This window comes from Megascapheus bottae, chromosome 6 (assembly GCF_031878675.1).
Source record: "Megascapheus bottae isolate mThoBot1 chromosome 6, mThoBot2.hap1, whole genome shotgun sequence".
Classification (NCBI taxonomy): Eukaryota; Metazoa; Chordata; class Mammalia; order Rodentia; family Geomyidae; genus Megascapheus; species Megascapheus bottae.
Window position 1 is genome coordinate 43,733,971 of NC_143514.1, and position 17,039 is coordinate 43,751,009.

At 37.8% G+C, this 17,039-nt stretch overlaps 1 protein-coding gene across 6 annotated transcripts in view; it reads right to left on the reverse strand.

The window, feature by feature from the left end:
* Nfia (nuclear factor I A) overlaps positions 1-17,039 on the reverse strand; it is a 367,217-nt gene that overhangs the window by 184,633 nt on the left and 165,545 nt on the right. The gene's annotated exons all lie outside the window — the stretch shown is intronic.

A 17,039-nucleotide genomic window follows, 5' to 3' on the forward strand; every position in this document is an offset into this window, starting at 1 on the left:
TTGTTGTTTTCAAGGCACAAACAAAAGAAGTAGCATGGTTTGAACAGGCAACAGAGGCAAGCAGCTCTTAAACTGAGATGGGGAAGTTTACTTGCAAGAGACATGGAATAGCTTGAAGTAAAAAAAAAAATCAGTTTAGTCCTGAAGTGTAGGTAAACTAATATCCAATATGGCATCTTTGAGTCAGTAGGTTAGTGCTGGTATGGACAGTTTTACATGGATATGAAAAAAAATAACCCTTCTTCCATTTCCTGATACCATCTATCACCCTGAAAAATCAGCTCACAAATTCCATAAGGAGCCTTTTCTTTTAGTAGTGGCTACGGTTCATATGTGGTTTGTGTCTCACGGATTTATATGCTCCAGCCCCTAGCATGGAAGTATTGGGAGGTGATAGAACCTTTAAGAGGTGGGGTCTAGAGAGAAGCAACTAGATCACTGAAGATGCTGTCCTTGAAAAAAAAAATGTGATCTTGTTCTCATGAAACCTGGTTAGTTCTTGTGACAGTGTGCTTAGCAAGAAGGAAGTAGTTCCCTCCTCGTCTTTCTCTAGCTCCCTTTCACACTGCTATGATACACTGGTGTAAAACTACCAGGAGGGTCTTTGCCAGAGACAGCTGAACTGAAACAAACTGTGGTCCTACATAAAGTCCCCAGCCACATATACTTCGTCATAATAACAGAATATAGGCTAGTAGAGTACTTTGGAACAATACTTTCCTCCTCCGTTTACTCAAATGATTCTGAAAAGCTTACCAAATTGGTTTTAACTTCATAGTTTTGTTTTAAACTTTAGCAACTTATCTAATAATTTAATGGGGTGGTCTTATAGAAAAGGAAACATTTCTAAAGTCTTAGTCAACAAAGCATCATGTCTTTATCATACAACACAGATTCATGTCTACATTACTATCAGTGTATGCCCTAGATTTAAGGAAGATCTCAAATAGTGTAATTCCTTAGAAAGCAAAAATCAAAGTTGAGGAAAATAAAATACCAGGAAGCAAGTATGTGGTGTAGTGGAGGGGAAAAGGCTGTGGATATGGATGAGAATGTCAACATTGACATTGATCATGATACATTTTATTCACAAACTTCTTTGTCAAATAGCAACTCCTTTTCATAGCTACTTAAAGATAATAATAACAATAAGCATATGTCCTTAAAATAAACATAAACAGAATTATTACTACCACCATGGTGATATTGTAGCGGGATGCTTAAGACTTCCTAGGAGACTTCAAATGAAGCTATTTGAAAGGTCTTTTCATTAAAAAAAAAACATTAGGCAGCAACATTAGGCTTGAACTCAGAGCCTGAGCACTATCCTTGGACTTTTCTCAAGGCTAGAACTTTATCACTTGAGCCACAGCACCACTTCCAGCTGTTTTCTATGTATGTGGTACCAAGGAATTGAACTTGGGTCTTTGTGCATGCTAGGCAAGCACTCTACCACTAGGCCAAATTCCCAGTCCTGAGGAATACATATTTTTAATGAACAGAAATATCTCACCAATAGTAGATACTGAAATGAATTATTCAAACTGCAAACACCAATATTATAAGGAATAGAGGCATACTTCAAGGAATTTTTACTGAAAAAAAGCTAGTGTTTATATAGAATCCAGGAACAGAACAAACAACCAAGAAAGAGCTTATCCATTGCTTTACCAGACCCTACCAAAACTCCCCACTGTAACACTCAAGGCACAAACTCAATTTCTCTAAGTAGAGATCACATATATCAAAGTAATATGTGGACAAGGTACTGGACAAACTGAGGGGAGGTTTGGGGAGATGGGGAAAAGATGCTGGAACATGTGATATTTATCAAGATGCATTGTACTCATAAACTAATAAGTTGAAGTGAAACCCCTTTGTATAACTACTTAAAGATAAGTAATTTAAATAAGAAGCCACAGACTCCTAGAGAAAAATTTCATGCAGAACATAAAATGTTACTCAACATTTTCCAGTTACCATGAGATGTCAAGCAGACCACATGACATAGTACATTTAAATATAAGTTTCTATTTCTGTTTTTAAAATTAAAAAAGATCAGAAATTTGATTCTGGAAAAGCAAGATCTCTTGCAGGTTTAGAAAGCATATACAAAACCTGGCAAAAGAAACCACTGCTCACCACCACCATCTGCTTTCTGGCACACTTGAAGAAACTTTTCCTAACAGCAACATTTTCTTACATTAGAAAATCCACTAATTAGTTTTGTTGTAATAAGAAAAATAACCTTCGCATGGAAGGCAGACTGCCAGCTTGCATTTCTCTTGTTCTTGGCTGTACCTTACACAAGGTCTGAAACCGTTCCATGTAAAACGAACCTAGGACATCTTTACCGCCAGTTACTCCGATATTCCCTGTTTAGTCTAAAGGAAATATTCACAAATGCGAGAGCAACAGAAAACAACCTTGAATCTATCTGGCGTCATGTCCCCCTCAAAAGAACATCAGGTTCTGACTGAGGAAACCTGGCCTCCAGAATCAACCTGTGTCTTATCAACATCACTCGAAAGGCAACTCATCTAAATTGGCTCTAGATGTCACTGAAGAGGTCTATACCCTTTGCATCTCAATCATTTTTTTCTTAAGAATTGCATGTCCCAAGAAAACGGATGATTGCAAGAGACTAAGTAGAACTTGAGATGTCGCTGATAAGCTTGAAATGCTGTCATCGATATGCTGCTTAAAATGTCACAAAACATTTTAGCAACCAAGGAAATGGACACGCTCCTAAAAATTCCTTGGTTATAGACAGCAACTAGTCGGGGTGGGGGCAGGAGGGGAAGAGAGAGGTTGGCATATCATTCCACAAGACTTTACTGAGCTCTGTTGAGTGTGCTGCAGACTAGACAAATTAGACAAAGAAAAGACTGGCCCTCACAGGGGGCATAAGTAGAAAATGTATAGTCTGAGGTCAACTGGAGCAAAAGTAAAACATCCTGACTGATGGGGGAGGGGGAAGGGAAATGGGGACCATGACATGTGAAAGGGTATCAATGTGTGGGAATTAAGGCACCATTTATCTGGCAAATATCATGTAACCCTTCTATTAATTACAATAAAAATATATTAAAAATGAGCATTTGGAAGCAAGGGAGATGAAGGAAAAAGTAGAAAGTATTTTTAGCAGGTTAGACAATGCAGAAGAGAGAATCTCTGCAGTTGAAGATAATCTAGTTGTTATAGTGAAAGAACAGAAAATGATTCAAACCAAATCTAGGAAATATGAGAGAATGCTTCAGGAGTTCCAAGATGCAATTAGGAAGCCTAATTTAAGGCTAATTGATATTGAGGAGGGCCTGGAAAACAAAACAAAACAAATCATCCTGACTGAAAAATAACTGAAGTAAAAAACAGGTTAGAGGCTTGGCTCGAAGCAGCAGTGCTCATGGACAGCAAGTGCAAAGCCCTCAGTTCAAACCCAGTGTAAAGAATTTTTTAAAAAATGGGTATTAAAATTGTACTAAAAATGTTGTTAGGCTGGTACCAGCTCCAGCATGTAGCCTGTTTGCCACACCTAGTGCACTCACCTCAATAGCTTTCATCTGTGGCTTGTTATAGGCACAATCTCAGATATACTGAGGCTCTACTGTAAAATTTGACCTTAAGAATGTCATTTCCAAAATTAGCCAAAAGTTCTGCAAAATGCTTTTCTTTTTTTTTTAATACATTCCTATTTTATTGCATGCTATTTATGAACAGATTACATTTAGAATATCCATGAAGTGATGTAACTTTTTCACAGATGATAAAATAATACCTAGTTTCAAGGCAAATAAATATATACGATAAATGATGGTGACATAAGAGAAAAGATTAAAGAAATAGTATTCAGATGAGAAAGGGGCCAGAGAAGGGAAGGAAGAAGAACTGGAGAAACAAATAAGGAAAGAAAAAGGAAAAAAGAAAGAGAAAAAAAGAAAAAAGAAAGGAAAATAGAAAGAAAGCAAAAAAAGGAAGCGAAAGAATGGGAAAGAAAAGGGGAAAGTGGGAGGAGGAGAGGGGAGAGAGGGAAGAGAGAAAAGATGTGAGTAGGGAGAGGTTAAGGCAGGAGGCCAGGGCGGCTTGGCTGGTGGAACTGATCTTTCCCACTGTACAACATGCAGGGTAAGATGTAGATGCCCACCATCCATTCTCCAACAAGAGGCAGTATACACAATCTCATTCCTGTACATCCCTCCAACTTTTCCACTCACCTCTCTAGATAAAATTCAGCTAAATGAATTCTTTCTAGCTAAATGAAAGTCCTGGCCTTGGAAAGTTAACATTGTTACTTTCTGATTTGAACAGAATAAAACTTATAAAAGTTATGCTGTTTCTGCAGGGTAGAGATAGGGAAAACAGGCACTAGCCACACATCCGTTGATATAAGAGGCTGGTGCTTCAAATTCTAAAGGACCTTGATAGAGAAGGAGGGATAAAGAAAACGTAACTGATAGATATAAGATAGAGTTAGACAGGAAAGAAATGCTTCAGTGTAAGTGCACTGTAAAGTTATAAGAGAAAGGACCGATACCTTTCAAAAACTATAGAAAAGGGGCTAAAATTCTTTATCAAAAAGAATAAGTAGATGCTTTGAGGAAACAGATAAACTTAGCATGACACAAACAGACCATATGTTGAAACAATCTGTGGTACCCCATTAATACATACAAGTGCTGTGTTTTCATATATCAGCTATATATATTTGTATATATATTTAAAAACTACCAAAAGATGTTCATTACCCAAGATGTGAATGATCCAAGAACCAAAGGTTTGATTTCTGGGATACAGAAACTCCATGAAAGTAGGGAGTCTAAGACCCATGAGCATGCTGGAAGAAGAGACACCTTTTCTGCTCAACCCTGTCAGGTTCAGGTTCCCAGTGGCTAAAGACCAAACCTCCAACCAAAATGTGCACCCCATGCGGGTCTATTTTCACAGTAGAACCTCATCAAAATCTACTCTTAAAAGCGTTTCAGTCTCTTCATGGAGCATACTTTTTATGTGACCACATTTCAAATGGTTTATACATCACAATGAGGTTTGAAAAACATATGGCATGTCTCCTTGGTCTGTTTCTTTTATTATACATGTGGTTTCATCTTTCTAAATTCGGACTTCATCCCTTTTGAGAAGGTCACGAGAATGGAGTGCATAACGCAAATGTATTTGAAGCAAATCTAGGATATCTGCTCTTGGTAATTTTTTTCATGGTTTCATTCCGAAAGAATCACTACATACTGAAGATTAGAACTTTTTTTTTTTAATGCTAGAACACGGAGCCCTGCTTTCAAGCAATTCAAAGCGCAGGGGTGAACTGCTGACATAGCAACACTGTGGTCTCAGAGAGACTGTGGGAAATGTCAAATTTATGGTCCTGGGGGTGATTGGTGGATGGTTTTGTGGTGTGTATGGTGTTTTGTTTTGTTTTGTGTGCGCTTTTTCTTTTTCTCTTTTGAGCTTCTGACAGAAACAGAGCTCTACAAACTTTCTGGCGACCTCCCAGGAAAACAGAAGGAAGCTGTACCCTGTACCTCCCCCGGGATCGAATGAAATATACAGCCTCTGGGCTTCTTTCAATTTGGACTTTCAGACTGCTAAGCCAGTGAAAAGGGGATCCTAGCTGTCACAAATGTCACATGGTTGGGGTCACCTGCTGCTTGGGGGTTCTCATGCCAGTTGTTGACATAATAAAGTACCCCTTACACTTTAATTACAATTCGCAGTGTGCAAACTATGCAATCTGCTTTAAGGCAGACTGTCTTTTAAATCAACACTGAAATTCTATTACTAATATGGAGATGAAATGTAGCAGAGAAAGGGTGTGTCCAGATGAGTAGCTCCTTGCAGATAGCTGCCATTTGCGTGTGTGTATGGGGGAGGGAGGAGATGAAGGATGATGAACATTTGCCATAAAATAAAAATGATGTTGCTCTCCTGTATTGTGGAAGATAAATGTGTTTACCCTGACATCTGTGCTTAAGACTTCTGCTGAAAAGACCCCAAAAAACTGCAGGGCAATATGCTTTTCATATTAATTTTTACACTTGTATAACTATTATGGGTTGTTCATTTCATGTGGAGACTTTAACTATTCCATATAATATCTTGACCATCCAATCGGACTACTCAATTGAAAAAGAACAAGAAATCCCTACTGCTATTTTCCCAATGAAGCCAGGAGTTAGAGATGTTTAACAAAAGTTTAACTAGGGTTGTGTTGAAGCCGTGTCATTTACTAGATCCTTGTTGTTTGGCTAACTGCAGACCTGGGTAAGCTATATTCTCACAACCAAAACATGAAAGGTCATTTTAAAACAGAGCCCGTTTAAAATAATATGACAATACAGGGAGCTGTTTTTGAAGTGCTAACACAAAATTATAGTTTTCTCCAAAAACAACAGTGGAAATTAGTTACAATTCTATTACAGAGAACTACTATAAACTTAGGTGGGCTAACCTCTGAATGAACTATCCCAGTGCTCTGGGAATTGCAATCTCACATTTTCAGTGCCATAAATGACGTAAGATGGAACACATGGAATAAAGTACTTTTGTGTTTATAGAGCCTTGCTCGAACACCTTAACTGAACCTCAGAAATATATCTATAAAATGCTGCTACACAAGCAAGAACAAAATGAATAGTGCAACAAACAAGAAATTCAAACGTGCAAAAAATAGTAGGATTTTTTTTAAACAAAAATAATATCTATCTACCCAGTGAAACATATATCTGAATTAAAAATGGAACCAAGAGAGATAATATTGAAAACAGCCACCCATTGCTTTGAGGTGATTACTAATCAACAGCCAATATCAGGAGAGATAAAAACAAAGAACCAAAATATTAATTTTCTTTAGCTACGTTATTCTAACCTGGGGCACAGATTGATCTTCGATTCTTTCAAACTGGGAAGTTTCTTTGGGTGAACTTCTAGATCCTGACTATTGGGTCTTCACAAAGGGAGACACAGAGGTTTTATTCTCTTTTCTTCAAACACTTTCAGTCCTCACCTGGCTGCTTGCCAACCCCACTAAAGCACTTGACCTCCCATTGCATAACAGTACCCACGGTAAGCTCTGGGAGAGGGTTCACCACAGACCCCAGCACCGCATTATCCCTTTGGGTACAATAATTTGTGTGCTGTTCCTCAAAAGGTAAGGTCCACAGTAACTGCCAACTCCTCTACCCACATTTGATCCAGTACCCAGACTCATTTAAAACTAGACACAGATCTGGGTTGTCTCCCTGATACACCCTTAAGAATAAAACATTGTCAGTGAAGCCCACTCTGATGCTAGGAACCTGCCCTGATTTGTATCAGCTGCTCAGTTGTCTTGGTTCTGTCCACCTTTTGGGACTTTAATCTTGTCCCTGTGGACCATGTTGTATACTGCTTCCAGCAAATGGCTATTCAGAGTATTTGGAGCCTGTTCTAATTAGGATGAACTTGTTTCTCCTCCTCCTCTTTCCTGTCTTCCTTGTTTTCTCTTTCTTTCTTTCTTTCTTTCTTTCTTTCTTTCTTTCTTTCTTTCTTTCTTTCTTTCTTTCCTAGCTTTTGAATTCAGGACCCTGTGTTTGTTGAACAAGCACTCTACTACAAGCCTCACCTTTGGTCCCTTTTGCTTTTTAGTTTAGTTAGTTAGTTAGTTCTAAATAGCATCTCACTTTTGCCCAGGGCCTCCTCCACATGCCTCCCATGTAGCTGGGCATTGCCTGCACTTAACTTCTTCCTGGATCCCCAAGCTAGGTCAGACTCAGAATACCAACTTATTAATTATATCAAGTTAAAATATTAGGTCTTAGCCTTTTACACATTTGTGTTGTGTTAATTCTCTCTTCCACCTCCCTGGGCAGGATGGGAACAAAACATTCCTTAACACTCTGCAAAGAATATGAGTAAGAAATGAATAGAAGCTATCTATCCATGACCATTGGAATTATTAGATAATTGTTGAAACAATGGTAAAGAAAATTTATTTATTTATTTATTTATTGCCAGTCCTGGGCTTGAGCTCAGGACCTGAGCACTATCCTTGGGCTAGAGCTCTACCCGTTGAATCTCAGCACCACTTCTGGCTTTTTCTATGTAGGTGATACCGAGGAATCAAACCCGGGTCTTCATGAATGCTAGGCAAGCACTCTACCACTAAGCCAAATTCCTGGCCCAAGACAATTTATTTTAAAGTGAGTCTCATGCATCGTAAGCATTTTAGTTTCAGACACATATATGCACATTTTTTTGTGTCTTATCTGCATAGGCAGAGGCAAGATCAAGCTTTAAGAAGCTTTTAAATTGCAATTTTGTTGCTTCTTTCTTATACAAACTACATCTGTAAAGTATAAAGAGTTCTAGTTTTACTTGTTTGAAAAAGCGGACAAATTCAGAGATACTTAAAAAATTCTAACCAAAGAACTCTTAGGTTTTCACAAGTTTATCTAATGTTTTAGAGTTATCTCACTCATATTTAATGTAAATGAATTTTTAGAACCCACCTTTACTCTAGGACACTGGCTTACTTTCATTGACGCAAACTTCCTTTTTCACTTGAACTTGAGTGCCATTTGTTTATATGACAGGTCTGGGATTAACATAGGTAAGCACCCATTAGTAAAACCAATAATCCTAGGGTTACTGATAGATGGTTAATAGTGAGCTTCAACTATGAGAGTCTATCCAGAGGTTCTAATAGCATCAGGAATGTGATCCTAACAGCCCTTAAGTGAATTCTATCAGCAAATAATGGTATTAGATGCTTGAAGCTGGTTTTCAATGCTGAAAATGACTGACATACTCTAATTTCTAAACATTTCTAATATCAAGAAATAATTAAATACAATGCTTACTTCCCATTTAAATCATTGTATTTTTTTTTGTGGGGGGGGGGTCATGGGGCTTGAACTCTGCCTGGCTTTGTCCCTGAGCTCATCAGCTCAAGGCTACTGCCCTACCCTTGAGCCAAGCCCCACTTCCTGTTTTTTAGAGGTTAATTGGAGATAAGAGTCTCAGGTCCTTTTGTGCCCAGGCTGGCTTTGAATCTTGATCCCCATATCTCAGCCTCCTGAGTGGCTAGGATCACAGGTGTAAGCCACAAGGCCCGGCTAATCATTGTAATTAATGGTGACTGAGTTGGTATTTGTAGCCACCACTACAGAAGTCTTACTATTTAGGCTGATTCAAATGTTTTAGAACAATAAGAAAAATAGATAGTTTAGTTCCTAATATGATATTTTCACATATTATATGTAGTTATATTTTGTTATCTTTGTTCCACATCTAGAATATCCTTGTCTTTACTGAAATTTGTGATCAGTAGAATAGAAGTTCTTTGGAAAATTATTTCCCATTTAACATCAGCAACTATATATGTAATACTATCAAGAAGTTTTAGTATTTTAAGATACTCAGATTAATGTAACTTTCAGCTTTCATGTGATTATATTCAAGATCCAGTGGCTCCTGCCTGTAATCATAGTTACTCAGGAGGCTAAGATCTGAGGATCAGGGTTCAAGGCAAACTCAGGTAAGAGAGTCCATGAGATTCTATCTCCAATTAATGAGCAAAAAGCCAAAAGCAGAGCTGTGGCTCAAGTGGCAGAGTTCTATCCTTAACCAAAAATCTAAAGGGTAATGGTCCAGTGCTGAGTTCAAACCATGGCACTGGCAAAATAAGAAACATAAATCAGTCTTCTGGCAGAAAAATGCTTGCTTTCAACCTTGTTAACAGTTGATTTTTTATCAACTAGAAATAAATATGCTGTAGAGTTGTGCCATCTATAATGCTCATGTAATATATGTTTTATGCATGTATGCATAACCACACACATAGGTTCATAATGATGGTAGTGGTAACACCTAGCCTTTACTGACTGCCTGAAAATGATAACTGCCGACACTGTCTGATAAATGATTGTAACTTTCCCAGTGGAAAGTAACTTTTACAGAGTAAATATTATCCTCCTTTCAGGTTAAGAATCCGAGACAGCATTAAGAGAAAACAGATTGACACCAAAGTTAGGTTTTCCCACTCTGTAACTTCTCTGCGTGTGTGTGCACTTAAAGTAAGCCAGAGATCACAGACTTCCCTCTCTAGTGAAATTTTTATTTGTACAGATGTGTGTACATGTAGTTTCACACACACAGAGACCAACATACATACATACATACACACACACACACACACACACACACACACACACTTTAGTTAAATCAATTACATATGCAAAAGAAAAGTGAGCCAGGGCCAAGTTATTAAAAGAGGCCTTTGAAGCACAAAGCGATGATGTGTGAAAGACATACCACAAAAGTTTATTCAAACAAAGAACAAGCGCTGAGGGGAGGAACAAAGTGAAAATAAGGGAAGTGAAAGCTCTCCATCTTTTCTCCTACATAGAAAGACACGTCTGGAATTTATGGAATATCTAAGAGTCTGTTTAACCGAGCAAGGGTTTGGATGGATCAAATCCACATTAGTTTTCAGTGAGGTTTGCTATGTTCATTACAATGATGTTACCCAACTGTTTACAATTAAAAAAATGTCCAACTAGGATTTTAAAAAATATGTTCATATTATCTTTTCAATAGACATATCATGAAAGCCCAGTCTTCCATTTGGCTTTGGAAAAAAGTAAATGAACCTTTCTATAAGCTTTCATAATGCCCTGCTGACATTTCAGTATCCCAAAGTACACACAGAAAATACTAACACGGACTAGTTTTTATGGTTAAATTTTTGTAAGGACATCTTCATTAAATGTGAAAACTTCAGCCAATCATATAGGTATTATATTTATGACACACATCATCCAAATCATATGGGTGTCTTTAGTTTTTTGGTGGGTCCTGGGGCTTGAACTCAGGGCCTGGGCACTGTCCTTGAGTTCTTTTGCTAGAGACTAGAGCCCTACCACTTTAAGCCACAGATCTACTACTGATTTTCTGGTGGCTAGGCAGAGATAAGTCTCATGGACTTTTCTGTCTGGGCTGGCTTTGAACCACAATTCTCAGATCTCAGTCAGCCTTCTGAGTAGGATTATAGGTGTGAGCCACTGGTACCCAGCTTACATTCTCCCTTTGTGCGCGTACATACACACACATACACACACATACACACACACACACACATACACACACAGCAACATTTATATTGCACTGGTGGACAAACAGAATGATAAAACACTTTCAAAGAGAAAGGATAAATTTGGTACTCTAAAATTTAAAATCATTTTGTCTACTTGTATTCAAACAGACATCATTATGAAACTCTTAGAGTGGCTCCCTGTTGCAGAAGACATCATTGCCTTTGCGTAAGAATGCAAGCACATTTCTAGCACTTATATTATTACAAATATTGAAAATGGCCTCCAGAAGCTTTTAGCAATGTATTCTTTGTATTGTTTCCAAAGAAGCAATCCAATTAAAATGATTGTTTTCAACACAGAGGACTAGGACAGGGAAGTGTTTCTTGTACTCAGCATCTTTCAAATGCAATGGGCAAACATCTATGGAAAATAGATTTGAAAACTTCCATATGCTGTCGCTGTGCTGGTTCTAACCAAGTCTAATTTACAAACATTTCCCTAGAAAAGGAACTGTATTTTTTTCTCCCTTCCTCTTCCAATAAGGATCTACCCACAAGGATCCCAAATACCATGAGCTCAAACTTTTCAACAGGAAATCAAGAATCATCATTAAAATGTTACGTATTATTTCCACATCCCCAGTACCGATTTCTCCATCCAAAGGCAAATACCAATGGTAAGCCTACAGGAGACATTTCATAAATGTGTAGGCTGAACTGACTTTCTTAGAGAAGGATTATTATTTCTTATGGTAGATTCTTTCACCTCTGACCTTACTAGAACATCTGGTCAGTAAACCTTTCTGTTTCTAGAACTATTTACTTCTGAAAATAATTGATTGATTTGTCATGTTCTTCACGTTTAAAATTGCTCCGCTCTTAATTCCTTGAAGTTAATTACTGTAGCATTTTCTTCCATCCACAAATAGGTATTGTGCCTCATAAATTGTGTTTTAAAATTATTTACATTATAAATGATATTCACAAAATTACAAGGTAAAAAACTTACTGCCTTGTACCTATCAGGATGTGTGTCATACAAAAGATGGATGCCTTCCTTTTAAAATATTTGAATGGATCAACAAACAATTACCTACTTTTCTCATACAAGTCAGATAAATAATTAAAAGGAGATATACTCAGATTGGCTGCATACTTAAGAGTGAGAATCAATTAAAACAAAATGGTGTGCATGGTCTTCCAATAATATATCACTTCAGGGACCATGAGCTGCTACCTTTCTGTTTATAAAATCACTAAGGTCGAGTTAGATCCTTAATGTTATTTCTCCATGAGTGTTCAGATGTGGGTGAGCACAAGGGTATGCGGAATTAGAGGAAGCTCTAATTGGCAATTTTTCAGTTACTAATATCTTCATAATTAAGTGCTTTAAAAGTTTCTCATAATAACTATAAATGATCATTGAATATTTATTGAGTGCACCTAAAGTGAACGTTTCTTGTTTAAGTTGGTATTGGTTAGGATTGTACTATTGCACACCAAAAAGCTTTGTAATTGGTTTTAAATAAATATTTAAATCCCTTTCCTGGATGATCTCTGGCTTTTCTTACGCTACTCAACAAAAGGCAATGGTTCTGGACCAGACAAAAGAACACAGACTCCATGGAAGATGCTATGGTTAGACAAATAAAGGATCATAAAGCCAGGTAGTTCTTTCAGATATGTGATCCACGTCAAGTCTGGGCACTCCAGACACCCTAAGTCGCTCTATCTTTAGGTTGTGATTGTGTATCAGGAAGCTGATTTATGAGTCAAAAAGGTTGGGCATAAAGTTTCCCAGACCCATCACACTCAGGTCTTAGCTAAAAGCACCATCTCTGTGCACACAGACCGTCACTGAACTCACAGGGTTGCATATCAGCCCCTTCTCCCCACGTGAATCCATCTGCCTGATGCCATGGTTAATTATGCTTAGGTTCATCTCTCAGCTGGAAGGAGAGCTAGTTGAAATCAGGCTGTTCTTTTTCTTTCCCCCTGCATCAGCTTTAGGAGTCTAGTAAATATAGGCTGATAAGATTTTTCAGTACTTTCTCAGACTAATGTTCATTTATCTCCCTACATATCTATGGACTACTTAAAACTTGAAGAGAAGCATTAGTCCAGTAAAGGTTCACAAATAATGATGAAAGATAACATTCTCATCCAAATCCCCCAAATTTAAAACGAATAAACATTTAAGGGAGGTCATGAGAATACTTATTCATTCTCTCAGTTAATGGAAATAAGAAAGTTCTCAGGGCAATGTTGGTAGAGGACACTTTCTAGCTCTGAGATGACTACCCATCCTCTCCAAAACTAACCCATCATCCAGCTGTGCAATAATGATGGAATCCAGTATTGGCAGGGAACTCAAGTAAAGACGTGTGATTTGTAGGCAACAAACAGACACTCTTGTGAGACAGCATTGGTGACCAGGTGTCAGTCCCAGCCCGAGGGCATCTTCTCGCTTTCCCCTCACCCATTATGCTGCTTTCACCCCCCTCCACCCATTAGAAGTGGGACCAGGGGCAATTACAGCATGCTACTAATGGACTGTGCCAGGCAAGCAGCTGTAACACCTGTCATAAGGTCTGCATGACATTAACAAGAGCCCAGAAAGTCACTCTAGTGCAGTGTACCTGCCACAGACACAGCTTTGTGGGTTACTGTGTGTGCTATGAAGGCTCCAAAGACTCTGCTTGCTGCACCCAGAAGTAGGCTCATCACTTAGGCTAAATCCTAGTTCTTCAGAGTGTCATCTCATATCTTGGAATAAGACATTCTTGAGGTGAGACGTACACTCTGTCAACAGCATGTCCACCTTGAGAACGTAACACACACACACACACACACACACACAACCAACAAGAATAAGTCTTGGAAAAATGCTGGGATGAGCCTGTTGCCAGTGGCTCGTGCCTGCAATCCTGGCTACTTAGGAGGCTGAGATCTGAGGATCACGATTCAAAGGCAACCCAGGCAGGAAAGCTCATAAGACTCTTTTATCTCCAATTAGCCATCAGAAGACCAGAAGTATTGCTGTGGTTCAAAGTGTTAGAGTGCTAGTCTTGAGTGAAAGAGCTCAGGAACAGTGCCCAGACCATGAGTTCTAGCCCCACGACCACCACAACCACTACCAACACCAATGAAATGCTTAGCCAATAGAATAAAATTATTGGCCTCTCAGGGTACTAAAGAACTACAGCTCATTCAACAAAGGGCTCAGCACAGACTATACTCTCAGCATAGAGTACCAGCAGTAACTAGGAATGTTCTGATTTGGGGAATTACAAGGCAAGGAGGCTGGTGTTCTATCATGGGTCCACTGTGGGTCATTCAGCCCACTTTCTAAGAATATGTTAGACAATGCCATGAAGGCAGTCACTTCTAGAATTATTTTTTAGTTTGAAGAAATCTCATTTTAGTCTTATCCTCTCAGTTGCCAAAAGAAACTTCCAAAAGATTAACATACTTGTATCTGAAGTCATATCACTACATGGAAGCCAAGTGATTAACAATCGGTTAGTGTCTCCCTCCCCCCCCCCACCTACACAGATCAATAATAACTGGCTTCTACCAACTCATACTGTCATAAGAGAAGAGCCAACCAGAATCCTATTTTAAGATTTTGCCAAATGGTGATGAAAAAGAGATCGCTACTATTAAGGATACTATTAAAACTACAATATTTTGGGGGCCAGGAGTTTGGCCTAGTGGTAGAGTGCTTGCCTAGCATGCATGAAGACCCGGGTTCGATTCCTCGGTACCACATACATAGAAAAAAGCCAGAAATGGTGCTGAGGCTCAAGTGGTAGAGCTCTAACCTTGAGAAAGTCCAAGGACAGTGCTCAGGCCCTGAGCTCAAGCCCAGGACTGGCAAAAAAAAACAAAATGAAAAAAAAACAAAACTACAATCTTTTTACTACTACTATATTTTGTCAACGTCTGAGAGATCTTGAAAATATTAATAATTATAAAAAGGTTTCAGTTGTTCGCTCCTCTCTCCCTTCCTTCCTTCCTTCCCCTCTCTTTTTTTCTTCTTTTTTTCTTTCTTTCCTTCCTTTTTTCTTTCTTTCTTCCTTTTTTTCTCTCTCTCTCTCTTCCTCCTCCTCCACATCCTCCTCCTTCTTCTATGCCAGTCCTTGGGCTTAAACTCAGGGCCTGGGTCCTCCCTGTTCATGAGATTTTTTGTTCAAGGCTAATCTATTAATTGAGCCACACATCCACTTCCTGCTTTGGGGGCTTTTTAAAAAAATTCTTTGGAGATAAGAGTCTCAAATAGTTTCCTGCCTAAGCTGGCTTTGAATCACAATCCTCAGATCTCAACCTCTTGAGTGTCTAGGATTTCAGGCGTGAGCCATCAATGCCCAGCTCCAGTTCTTTTTAAACAATTATTATTAGATCTTCACAACAGGATAACTCTATTTAAATACCAAGTTGCTTATGATTCATACCTTCCGAAATAAAACAGCTCACTTCCAAATGTATTGTCTGTCATCAAACTGTGGATACTTTGACAGCTGCTAGAAAACAGTGGTTTTTAATTAGCCGTGCCAGGTTTGGTTACTTTGGTTCTTTGGGGGTACATGCAGGGTTTATAGGACTTCACCCGGTTTATGGGGTTCACACAAGTCTCAAGTAAACTTCACTTGGAACTTTTCACATGGTTTAAGCAATAACCAGAGAGTCAGTGGTTTATAGATCATCCAAAAGAATTTCAGTTTTAAAATTTTGCTGAGAACTCCTAAGTATATACATTCCAAATGACTACAGGTTTTTAATAATTAGGTTTATTTTTTCTTGTTTTTGCTAATTTAAATGCAAGCTCGGAAGTCACTGGCTACTTGGAGAGAAATCTGATTATATAAAGTTTCAGAAAACAAAAAAGAAACAAATACCTTGAATGATTTACAAAAGATTTTCTCATTCAATAATTTATTTGAATTCTAAGCTTTGTAAGATATGATCAGATCAAGGTCTATCTTACTATCATTTCTGAATCTTCATCTATAATTATATGCTTTATAACTAAAATATTTATGAGCAATAATCCACTAGTAATATCATTTATTTTGTAAACAAAGTGTTAAAAATAAAGCCACATTTATAGCATTGTCCTCCTGAAGAACAAAAGCTTGGACCATAATAAATGGAAAATATTTTGGTGCCTACAGTTAGGACTTTGAAGTTTGAATTTTTACTTTATATTTATGGAAATGTTTTCAGGGGATATTATAATGAAGTTTTACTGTGTCTAGAAAGCTTAAAGATCTAACACACGAATGGATACTCACAAAACACAAACTACAGGCCTCAAATTAATTCTATATACATGGATTATTATACTTTAGGATGGTGTTGTAACTTTAGTTAAGAAAAAAGCCAACTAGATATTCTCTCTCCAAAATCATCAGTGATCCAATTGAACCCTCCCACATAAACATATGAAATGCCATCTTTTACATCTCGCTACATATAATTGCGTTTGAGCTAGAAAAACCACAATGAGAAGAAATTTAGTCTAACTTCTTTCAAATAACTATAGGATTTAATGAAGATCTTTAATATATCTTAGACAGTAGAGGAGCCATTCACATCTTTCAGTCTAATTATGAGGGACAATTTAAATCTAGACAGGTAGAAATAAATTTTAGGATTATACTCTGAAGTCTGTTAGGCATGTGTAGAAAATACACTTATGTGAAGCAAAATATTATGTCAGTTAAAAGAGGGAGATGGTACTCTTTTGTTTGAGGAAAAAATTCATGATTTGGGCCTATAGCCAGAACTCATGAATAATCTAGGGTTTTAAAACAATCAATTATGAAAAGCACTAAAACACTGGCATGTTATTCGAACGCCACTTAAAAGTAAACAATACCTATTCTTCTGAGAATCTCTGACCTAAACCCAGGTGATAGAGAGTACTAGATTATCTAAGTTCATCATTTTA